The sequence below is a fragment of the Triticum urartu genome, chromosome 2A, assembly GCF_056163025.1.
Source record: "Triticum urartu cultivar PI428250 chromosome 2A, HENAU_Tu73, whole genome shotgun sequence".
In the NCBI taxonomy this organism is placed as follows: Eukaryota; Viridiplantae; Streptophyta; class Magnoliopsida; order Poales; family Poaceae; genus Triticum; species Triticum urartu.
Window position 1 is genome coordinate 652,125,240 of NC_141874.1, and position 12,668 is coordinate 652,137,907.

General features: G+C 43.7%; 1 pseudogene; it reads left to right on the forward strand.

Moving 5' to 3' along the window:
- The window catches only part of LOC125528320 (glutathione S-transferase TCHQD-like), a 44,217-nt pseudogene extending 33,669 nt beyond the window's left edge, over nt 1-10,548 (forward strand).
- The last annotated feature ends 2,120 nt before the right edge of the window (nt 10,549-12,668 follow it).

Genomic DNA, 12,668 nt, shown 5'->3' on the forward strand with positions numbered 1-12,668 from the left:
TAGCCATATAATCACCCAAGTATTTAATCATATCAGCATCTTGTTTTAATTGTCTACCAAAATAAGCATTGAAGTATTCTTGTTTAAACATAAAATTATCAAACTCATCCAAGCATTGACTAGCAATTTTAGTAGGAGGGATTTCAGCTTTATCATATCTATAGAGAGAATTTACCTTTACTACCTGTGTCGGGTTATCGGGGTCTGGAGGTTCTTCACTAAATAAAGGATTAAGATCATATGTTTCTTCAATAGGCGGTAAATTAAGACCATGTATTTCTTCAATAGGAGGTAAATTCTTAACATCTTCAGCTTTAATACCTTTTTCTTTCATAGATTTCTTTGCCTCTTGCATATCTTCGGGACTGAGAAACAGAATACCCCTCTTCTTTGGAGTTGGTTTAGGAATATGATCATTAATTGGAGCAGGAGCTGGCTCAGGAGGTGCCCAATTATTTTCATTTGTCAACATATTATTCAATAAGATTTCAGCTTCATCCGGTGTTCTTTCCCTGAAAAGAGAACCAGCACAACTATCCAGGTAATCTCTGAAAGCATCGGTTAGTCCATTATAAAAGATATCAAGTATTTCATTTTTCTTAAGAGGATGATCAGGCAAAGCATTAAGTAACTTGAGAAGCCTCCCCCAAGCTTGTGGGAGACTCACTTCTTTAATTTGCACAAAGTTGTATATTTCCTTTAAAGCAGCTTGTTTCTTATGAGCAGGGAAATATTTAGCAGAGAAGTAATAAATCATATCCTGGGGACTACGCACACAACCAGGATCAAGAGAATTAAACCATATCTTAGCATCACCCTTTAATGAGAACCGAAATATTTTAAGGATATAAAAGTAGCGAGATCTCTCATCATTAGTGAACAGGGTAGCTATATCATTTAATTTAGTAAGATGTGCCACAACAGTTTTAGATTCATAGCCATAAAAAGGATCAGATTCAACCAAAGTAATTATATCAGGATCAACAGAGAATTCATAATCCTTATCAGCAACACAGATAGGTGAAGTAGCAAAAGCAGGGCCAGGTCTCATCCTATCATTCAGAGATTGCTTATTCCATTTAGCTAATAACCTTTTGAGTTCATATCTATCTTTGCAAGCTAAAATAGCTAAAGAAGCATCTTGATCAAATAAATAACCCTCAGGAATAACAAGTGATTCTTCATCATCACTTTCATCTTCATAATCAGATTCAATATTTTCAATCTCTCTAGCCCTAGCAAGTCGTTCCTCGAGAAAATCACTAAGTGGCATAGTAGTATCAGGCATAGAGGTAGTTTCATCATAAGTATCATGTATAGCAGAAGTAGCATCATCAATAACATGCGACATATCAGAACGAATAGCAGAAGCAGGTTTAGGTGTCGCAAGCTTACTCATAACAGAAGGTGAATCAAGTGCAGAGCTAGATGGCAGTTCCTTACCTCCCCTCATAGTTGAGGGATAGATCTTGGTTTTTTGATCTCTCAAGTTCTTCATAGTGTCCAGCAGATATAAATCCCAAGTGACTCAAAGAATAGAGCTATGCTCCCCGGCAACGACGCCAGAAATTAGTCTTGATAACCCACAAGTATAGGGGATCGCAACAGCTTTCGAGGGTAGAGTATTCAACCCAAATTTATTGATTCGACACAAGGGGAGCCAAAGAATATTCTCAAGTATTAGCAGCTGAGTTGTCAATTCAACCACACCTGGAAACTTAGTATCTGCAGCAAAGTGTTTAGTAGCAAAGTAATATGATAGTGATGGTAACGGTAACAAAGGAGTAATGAAAGCAAAGTAATGTTTTTGGTATTTTGTAGTGATTGTAACAATAGCAACGGGAAAGTAAATAAGCGTAAACCAGTATATTGAAAGCTCGTAGGCATCGGATCAATGATGGATAATTATGCCGGATGCGGTTCATCATGTAACAGTCATAACATAGGGTGACACAGAACTAGCTCCAATTCGTCAATGTAATGTAGGCATGTATTCCGAATATAGTCATACGTGCTTATGGAAAAGAACTTGCATGACATCTTTTGTCCTACCCTCCCGTGGCAGCGGGGTCCTAATGGAAACTAAGGGATATTAAGGCCTCCTTTTAATAGAGAACCGGAACAAAGCATTAGCACATAGTGAATACATGAACTCCTCAAACTACGGTCATCACCGGTAAGTATCCCGATTATTGTCACTTCGGGGTTAACGGATCATAACACATATTAGGTGACTATAGACTTACAAGATAGGATCTAGAACTCTCATATATTGATGAAAACATAATAGGTTCAGATCTGAAATCATGGCATTCGGGCCCTAATGACAAGCATTAAGAATAGCAAAGTCATAGCAACATCAATCTCAGAACATAGTGGATACTAGGGATCAAACCCTAACAAAACTAACTTGATTACATGGTGAATCTCATCCAACCCATCACCGTCCAGCAAGCCTACGATGGAATTACTCACGCACGGCGGTGAGCATCATGAAATTGGTGACGGAGGATGGTTGATGATGACGACGGTGATGAATCCCCCTCTCCGGAGCCCCGAACAGACTCCAGATCAGCCCTCCCGAGAGGTTTTAGGGCTTGGCGGCGGCTCCGTATCGTAAAACGCGATGATTTCTTTTTCTCTGATTTTTTCTCCCCGAAAGCAGTTATATAGAGTTGGAGTTGGAGTCGGGGGGTCTCCAGGGGGCCCACGAGGTAGGGGCGCGCCCTAGGGGGGGCGCCCCCACCCTCGTGAGAAGGGTGTGGACCCCCCGGTCTTCATCTTTGGCGAGGATTTTTTATTATTTATTATAAGATATCCCGTGGAGTTTCAGGTCATTCCGAGAACTTTTTTTTTCTGCACATAAAACAACATCATGGAAATTCTGCTGAAAATAGCGTCAGTCCGGGTAAGTTCCATTCAAATCATACAAGTTAGAGTCCAAAACAAGGGCAAAAGTGATTGGAAAAGTAGATACGACGGAGACGTATCAGGCCCCTTGTGGCTCAACCGACCTACTTCTTCCTCCCATATATACTCATATACCCTGAAAACATCCAGGAGCACCACGAAACCCTAATTCCACCGCCACAACCTTCTATACCCAAGAGATCCCATCTTGGGGCCTTTTCTAGAGCTCTGCCGGAGGGGGCATCGATCATGGAGGGCCTCTACATCAACTCCATGGCCTCTCCGGTGTTGTGTGAGTAGTTTACTTCAGACCTTCGGGTCCATAGTTATTAGCTAGATGGCTTCTTCTCTCTTTGGATCTCAATACAATGTTCTCCTCGATCTTCTTGGAGATCTATTCGATGTAACTCTTTTTGCGGTGTGTTTGTCGAGATCCGATGAATTGTGGGTTTATGATCAAGTTTATCTATGAACAATATTTGATTCGTCTCTGAAATCTTTTATGTATGATTGGTTTATCTTTGCAAGTCTCTTCGAATTATCAGTTTGGTTTGGCCTACTAGATTGATCTTTCTTTCAATGGAAGAAGTGCTTAGCTTTGGGTTCAATCTTGCGGTGTCCTTTCCCAGTGACAGCAGGGGCAGCAAAGGCACGTATTGTATTGTTGCCATCGAGGATAAAAAGATGGGGTTTATATCATATTGCTTGAGTTTATCCCTCTACATCATGTCATCTTACCTAATTTGTTACTCTGTTCTTATGAACTTAATACTCTAGATGCATGCTGGATAGCGGTTGATGTGTGGAGTAATAGTAGTAGATGCAGGCAGGAGTCGGTCTACTTGTCACGGACGTGATGCCTATATACATGATCATGCCTAGATATTCTCATAATTATTCACTTTTCTATCAATTGCTCGACAATAATTTGTTCACCCACCGTAATACTTATGCTATCTCGAGAGAAGCCACTAGTGAAACCTATGGCCCCCGGGTCTATCTTTTATCATATAACTTTCCACTCTATTTTATTTTGCAATTTTTACTTTCAATCTTTATCATAAAAATACCAAAAATATTATCTTATCATCTCTATCAGATCTCACTCTCGTAAGTGACCATGAAGGGATTTACAACCCCTTTATCGCGTTGGTTGCGAGGTTCGTATTTGTTTGTGTAGGTACGAGGGACTTGTGTGTGGCCTCCTACTGGATTGATACCTTGGTTCTTAAAAACTAAGGGAAATACTTACGCTACTTTGCTGCATCACCCTTTCCTCTTCAAGGGAAAACCAACGCAGTGCTCAAGAGGTAGCAACAGCTCACTTTGCCATCTGCCTACAAAATAACAGACGACAAAGTACTTTGTCGTATGTTATTTTGTAGGAAGACGACAAAGTGATCTGTTTGCCATCTGTATTTTTTGGCAGACGGCAAAGTCTATTATGCCGCCAGTCTTTCTTTGCCGTCTGCAGCTGACGGCAAAATTGGTCTTTGCTGTCTGGCCCGACGAAAAGCTGACGACAAAGCCTCCCCCTGACGGCAAATTACCTGTTTCCCGTAGTGGGAGTAGCAACTTTCTTGCCATTCTTCTTGAAGTTCCCCTTCTTTCCTTTGCCCTTTTTATTGAAACTAGTGGTCTTGTTAACCATCAACACTTGATGCTTCTTCTTGATTTCTACCTCCGCAGCTTTGAGCATTGCGAAGAGCCCGGGAATCATCTTGTTCATCCCTTGCATATTATAGTTCATCACGAAGCCTTTATAGCTTGGTGGGAGTGATTGAAGAACTCTTTCAATAACACTATCATCCGGAAGATTAACTCCCAGCTGAGTCAAGTGGTTATGGTACCCAGACTTTCTGAGTATGTGTGTGACGCCCGAGACCGATGTGCCAGTTGTCCTCCAGTTATTCGCCGTCGTTGCCATGTCATTTGCTTGCGTGTTGCATCTTATCATGTCATCATGTGCATTGCATCATCATGTTTTCAAAACTTGCATCCGTCCCGGCCTCCTCGTTCTCTCCGTTGTCCGTTCTGAGCCCAGACACACTTGCACGCGCCCGCGGCATGTCCGAAATATTATTTTATAAGTGGACGGAAAATGTTCGCGGAATGGGATGAGAGTTGACGTGTGGTCTTATTATAGTGTAGATAGACCGCTTGTCAAGTTCCGTCGCATTCGGAGTTCGTTTGATAGCCCAACGGATATCTATAGCGACATTATAGTCGGTCTAACGTCGGATGTTTTCGGTCTCCGGAAACTGTCGCCGGGTCTCTCTCTCTTCTCTTCTCTCAGCCCAAAGCTTCTGCACAGTCCGCTGACAACCGCCAGACCCCGAAACCCTCTCTGCACAGTGCTTCGAATCCCTCACGCGCGCGTCCGGAACTTCCCCGGACCCGACCCGGGCAGTCGTCGCCGTTGGGTCCGGATCATCCCCAAACATCTACAAAACGTCTCCGTTTTGTTAATTGGACTTCCTAACCAATTAATTCTCGACCGCTTGATTATGATCGGACGGACCGAATACCCCCTTACCCTATTTCCCCTACCTATATAAACAACCTAACCCAAAAATCTCGGACGGCTGTCCCATCCATCCCCTCACTCGCCGCCGCCGCTCATTCCAAATCCTCCTTGATTTCCTCAGCCACCCAACCAGCCTCCACCTTCCCGATCCACTCGACCCGAGCCAACCTACGGTACCACCTACCTTGCTCGATCTGTGCGCTTGCCCAACCGGCACTGCAGCTCTCCACCTGCTCGATCCAAGGAAAGGAGATCCTCTCCCGAAGCCCCTGTCTCTTCTCTCGCCCGTCCCTAACCTCTCTCTCATGCCCCGTTGCCTCTTCCTCTCTGTACTAGGAACATCCATGGTGGCTGCAGCTCCCTCGCCGCCGTTTGCACCAGGTCCAACCGGGAGACGGACGGATCCATCCTCCCGCGTCCACCCCGCGTCTCGTTCGTCCCAGAGCACTCCTGCTACGCCAAGTCCACAAGCTCCATCGCTGCAGGGAACGAGGAGCACTCCGCCCCGATTGCATGGACCCCGGTCGGATCAACACAGTCCGCCACCGTCCTGCTTCGCTAGCTCGGGCACGAGCGCCCCGTCTTCCTCCTCGTCGCGCGGATCCAGGAGGAGCCCCCGCCAGCACCGCCGCTCCTCTGCGCCCTCACTGCACCAAGCCGCCATGTACGCCGATGCCTGGAGCTCCAAGTCCCATGGTGCCGCCTCGCCTCTGCCTCCTGTTCCTCTGCATCCAGCGATCTGGGGATGTGCCACGCACCCCTGCCTCCTTCCCCGCGCCCGAATCCGCTACCCTCGCCAGTCTGGCGCCTGAGCCAGCCTCCTCTGCATCCGCGTCGCTGCCCAAGCCGCCTGCGTCCTCTGCTTCGAGGACGAACACGCGCCTCGCCTACACCCGTTGACCGTGCCAGCCCATCTCCTCGTTCGATCCAGCCTGCCCCTCGCCCGCTCCTCCGGCCCAGCTCCCGCTGCGAGCCTGCCAGCTTTCACGGGCCTTGGGCCATGCGAGGCCCAGCTCCGCGCCAGCGCCCGCGTGGGCCACGACCAGATGAGGCCGTCCGCTGCTCCCTTCTCTGCCCAACCGGGCCAAGCCCAATGTGAGCGCTCAGTTTCGGCCCGTCTCTGTTTTTTCCCGGATCTACGATTTGTCCATTTACCCAGCGAATTACTGTTTTACAGAAAAGTCCCTGTTGTTCATGCATATAATAACTTAATAACCGTGCGTCATATTAAAATAATTTATATATGAAACTTGCTTAAAATTATGTGTAGATTAATAATATGCCACTTTCTTGCCATGTTAAAATGCTTAAAATGATGTTTGCATTATTTTTCTCCTATGCCATGTTAAAATGTTTTAATTCATAACTAATTAACCGTAGCCCCGTTTTTAACAAACTTTATATGTAAATGGGGTAGAATTTTGCCTAGTTTAACATGGTGGCATCATCTTGCATGTTTAACAACTCTAAAATAATGTTTAGGGCATAACAGTACCAAACCTAATATATGCATGAGGAGTTTCCGGAATTGTTGTCCATTGCTTCCGGCCTCATTTAAACTTGACTAGATAGGTAGTTTTACTTTGCTTCACCCTTTTGTCATGCTAACAACATTTAATATTGTTGGGTACATAAACAAGATCGAACTAAATAATTGTTGTGGTGTTTCGTCATTATGCAACGGAGTTGCATAATGGAGCTCCACTTAATTTGTAGGATTGTTTGTGCACTTTGCCATGCCATGCCTCATTAAATCAGACATCCATCATACTTGGTTGTGCATCATGCCATGTTGATGTGTTGGTTATTTACTATGTTGTTTGCTTCTTTCCGGTGTTGCTTCTTCGGGTTGGTTCCGATAACGTCGCGTTTGTGAGGATCCGTTCGACTACGTCTGTTTGTCTTCTTCATGGACTCGTTCTTCTTCCTTTCGGGATTTCAGGCAAGATGACCATACCCTCGAAATCACTTCTATCTTTGCTTGCTAGATGCTCGCTCTTTTTCTATGCCTATGTTGCGATACCTACCACTTGCTTATCATGCCTCCCATATTGTTGAACCAAGCCTCTAACCCACCTTGTCCTAGCAAACCGTTGTTTGGCTATGTTACCGCTTTGCTCAGCCCCTCTTATAGCGTTGTTAGTTGTAGGTGAAGATTGAAGTTTGTTCCTTGTTGGAACATGGAGATGTTGTTCCTTGTTGGAACATGTTTACTTGTTGGGATATCACCATATCTCTTATTTAATTAATGCATCTATATACTTGGTAAAGGGTGGAAGGCTCGGCCTTATGCCTGGTGTTTTGTTCCACTCTTGCCGCCCTAGTTTCCGTCATATCGGCGTTATGTTCCCGGATTTTGCGTTCCTTACGCGGTTGGGCTATAATGGGAACCCCTTGACAGTTCGCCTTGAATAAAACTCCTCCAGCAATGCCCAACCTTGGTTTTACCATTTGCCACCTAGCCTTTTTTCCCTTGGGTTCTGCAGACTCAAGGGTCATCATTATTTTAACCCCCCCGGGCCAGTGCTCCTCTGAGTGTTGGTCCAAACTGTCAGCCGCCGGTGGCCACCAGGGGCAACTCTGGGCTGGCCTACCGGAAGTTTGGACAATCTGAGTGTGCCCTGAGAATGAGATATGTGCAGCTCCTATCAGGATTTGTCGATACATTCGGGCGGTGTTGCTGGACTTGTTTTACCATTGTTGAAATGTCTTGTAACCGGGATTCCGAGTTTGATCGGGTCTTCCCGCTAGAAGGAATATCCTTCGTTGACCGTGAGAGCTTGTCATGGGCTAAGTTGGGACACCCCTGCAGGGATTTGAACTTTCGAAAGTCGTGCCCGCGGTTATGGGTAGATGGGAATTTGTTAATGTCCGGTTGTAGATAACTTGAACCTTAACTTAATTAAAATGAGTCAACTGCGTGTGTAACCGTGATGGTCTCTTTCCGGCGGAGTCCGGGAAGTGAACACGGTGTTGGAGTTATGCTTGACGCAGGTTGTTCTAGGATCACTTCTTGATCATAGTTTCTCGGTCGTGCTTTGCCTTCTCTTCTCGCTCTCATTTGCGTATGTTAGCCACCATATTATGCTAGTCGCTTGCTGCAGCTCCACCTCATACCTTTTACCTTACCCATAAGCTTAAATAGTCTTGATCGCATGGGTGTGAGATTGCTGAGTCCCCGTGACTCACATATACTTCCAAAACCAGCTTGCAGGTGCCGATGAGTCCGTGCAGATGACGCAACCAAGCTCAGGAGGAGCTCGATGAAGATCTTCTCCTTTGTGTCGTTTCGTTCTAGTTGATCAGTAGTGGAGCCCGGTTGGGGTCGATCGGGGACCTTGTCCCTTTTGGGGTTCTTCTTTTATTTTGGTTTCCTAGTCGGACCTTGATTGTATTTGGTTGATGTAATGCTTTATTCATGTAATTGTGTGAAGTGGCGATTGTAAGCCAACTATGTGTCTCTTTCCCTTATGTATTACATGGGTTGTGTGAAGATTACCTCACTTGCGACATTGCTTTCAATGCGGTTATGCCTCTAAGTCGTGCTTCGACACATGGGAGATATAGCCGCATCAAGGGCATTACAATGTGTTCACTGACAGAACTGTTCTCCTCCATCTTGCAGCTATAGAACTTGTTGGAGACTTCATATCTCTCAACTCGGGCATTTGCTTGAAATATTAAATTCAACTCCTGAAACATCTCATATGCTCCATGACATTCAAAACGTCTTTGAAGTCCCGATTCTAAGCCGTAAAGCATGCCATACTGAACTATCGAGTAGTCAGATTTAGCTTGCCAGACGTTCACAATGTTAGCAGTTGCTCCTGCAGCAGGCCTTGCACCTAGCGGTGCATCAAGGACGTAATTCTTCTGTGCATATTGCCCATTAGTTTCCCTGGGGGTTCCAGTAACCCCTCGGTACTCCGATAAATTCCGGAAACACTCCGGAACCATTCCGGTGTCCGAATACTATCGTCCAATATATCACTCTTTACCTCTCGGCCATTTTGAGACTCCTCGTCATGTCCGTGATCTCATCTGGGACTCCGAACAATCTTCGGTCACCAAAACACATAACTCATAATATAAATCGTCATCGAACGTTAACCATGCGGACCCTACGGGTTCAAGAACTATGTAGACATGACCGAGACACATCTCCGATCAATAACCAACAGCGGAACCTGGATGCTCATATTGGTTCCTACATATTCTACAAATATCTTTATCGGTCAAACCACAATGACAACATAAGTCATTCACTTTATCATCGGTATGTTACTTGCCCGAGATTCGATCGTCGGTATCTTCATACCTAGTTCAATCTTGTTACCCGCAAGTCTCTTTACTCGTTCCGTAATGCATCATCCCGTAACCAACTCATTAGTCACATTGCTTGCAAGGCTTATCATGATGTGCATTAGCGAGAGGGCCCAGAGATACCTCTCTGATACTCGGAGTGGAAAATCCTAATCTTGATCTATGCCAACCCAACAAACACCTTTGGAGATACCTGTAGAGTATCTTTATAATCACCCAATTACGTTGCGACGTTAAATAGCACACAAAATATTCCTCCGGTATTCGGGAGTTGCATAATCTCATAGTCAAAGGAATATGTATAAGTCATGAAGAAAGCAATAGCAATAAAACTTAACGATCGTTATGCTAAGCTAACGGATGGGTCTTGTCCATCACATCATTCTCCTTATGATGTGATCCCATTTATCAAATGACAACACATGTCTATGGTCAGGAAACTTAACCATCTTTGATTAACGAGCTAGTCAAGTAGAGGCATACTAGGGACACTTTGTTTTGTCTATCTATTCACACATGTATCAAGTTTCCGGTTAACACAATTCTAGCATGAATAATAAACATTTATCACGATAAAAGGAAATATAAATAACAACTTTATTATTACCTCTAGGGCATATTTCCTTCAAAAACAAGCCGGGAGCGACGATGGCTGCGGCGGCAGCGTGGTGACGCACCTCGTCATCGTGCAGTTCAAGGAGGGCGTGACCCCGGAGCAGCTGGACAGGGTCATCCCCGGCTACGTCGGTGTCGTCGACAAAGTCCCCTCTATGAAGGTCTTCCACTAGTACGGTAGCTGCCCTCACCGCCAACCCCTCTGTTGATTCTTGCACCTTCCTGCCTCTGCCTCCCATTGGGTGAGCCATTGTTATAGCTGCTTAGGTTGCGCTCGGTAGGTGCTTGACGAATTGCCTGCATGGGCTGTGATTCTTCCCTATGCGGCCGCTGGCTTGTAAGCCACGTGATTGATTTACAATGATGGATTCAAGTAGTAGAGGAGCTATTTCTATTGGATCCATCAGGGGAACTAGTGTAGTCAAACTAACAAGTAAAACTGATTCGGCTAATAGAAATACTAGTACTATATCTTACCAACCTCGTTTCTCCTCAAATAATTCCTTAACCTATCTAAACTTTGGTGTGCATGAGACCCCTGTGAACTCCTTTTTTCCAGTAATATTACAAGTATCTTAACATCACATCTTGAACATTCAGATTCATGTGGTTTTATCCTATGACGTTTTTGTTTGCAGTATAAAGTTTACATGGCTATATTTATTATTCTGCAATAAGAAAAATCAAAGCTCCACTTAACAATGTCAGAACAACTCATATCAGCCAGTTTACACCATGCCCTCAAATGTAACCCTTTGTCCAAAAAGACCGTATGAACCTTGAGAACGAGGCATCACTCGTTGGAGATTCACGAGTTTCAACTTGTTTTTAGTTTTTCAAAGCTTATATGTCAATTATTTGTTCTTCCTTTAGTATGCAGGGTAACTGATGTGAGCATTGAGAACATGCATCAGGGGTTCACACATGTCTTTGAGTCCACTTTTGAAAGCACCGAGAGAGCTTCAGGCATTGAGGCGTTGAGCCATATTGTAGTATTGCCACCAGACCCTTCATGATTACAGGGACCACTATTATTATTGGTCGACTTGCTATGACGATGTTAGTAGCTCATTGCAATGTTGTTACTGTCATGGTTCTCAATTTAGCTGCTACTCCTCTCGAGCTAAGGTAAACACACACTCAACATCAAAAATAGTAAATCAAATTCCATTTTCTGGATTCTTTTAAAGGAATAGTTGTTGGTTTTGTATAAAGCTTTATATCTAGTAATAGTTGTTGTTCTGTATCAATCTTGATTTTATAGGAATAGTTGTTGGTTCTTAGTCAAGCTTTAATTATATGAACAGTTGTTGGTTCATTGCCAAGCTTTATATATAGGAGTAGTTGTTAGTCCATCGTCGTGCCGAAAGATACAGACTTAAGCTCAATAGCACTAAACTATGTTATTTCACTTAAATACCAAAATGATATCACAATCTTGAGTGAGCATTTGAATTTAAGCTAGTAGATATTAAGCTCTGTGATTGAAGTATCTTTGTTGAATACTTCTAAACTGAACAGTTTCATACCTTCAATCCTCAATCTGGTTCGTAGTAGACATACAGGTAGTAGAATTTTGCCTCCCGATTATAAATTTTTGGAAATTCGTGTGCTACTTCACATAATCATTCTCAAACCATGTAATAATTTATGATTCCTCATAATCGTTGATTTTTTTCCTTGTTGTACATACATCACAATTTGTTTCTGAAACAAAAAGTCCTAACCATTTGGGTATAATTTTCAGAGCTTGCAGATAGTTAATTCAAGTACAACAATTGGTTGTAATTTTGGTTCATGACCTGCACCATCTGCAAATACACATCTAGTATCCAGGAAATTTTTTGTTCTGTCACTCAGGGTCATACTCACTGCAGCTAGTAGCTACTCCAAACATGTTTGTAATGTTACTACTTAATAATGTTCTGGATGTGCTGCTAACATTTCCTACTGGAGATAAACAAATTATGTGTGGGATTCAGTGATGTCATTGATCTCTGTTTACAGTGCAGTATTCTTACCTGTAATCTATGTTTGGATTTGAAATAGATATACCTCCTATTGGAGTTGAAGTAAATATCTCACGTACCTTTTGGGAACCTTGTCGGTTTTGAGTTGCTTGTGTGGCATCACTGATTTTCCCAAAAAACTGAGCAAATAATGTAATTAATTTTAAAGTAGAAACTGTACCACCATAGTCATCCCCAGGAGTGCCACTTTCCCTTCCTTATAGCTAATTGTGCAACACATCGGTATGTAGTACCATAGCAGTTTTATACTCTTTTATGGTTAC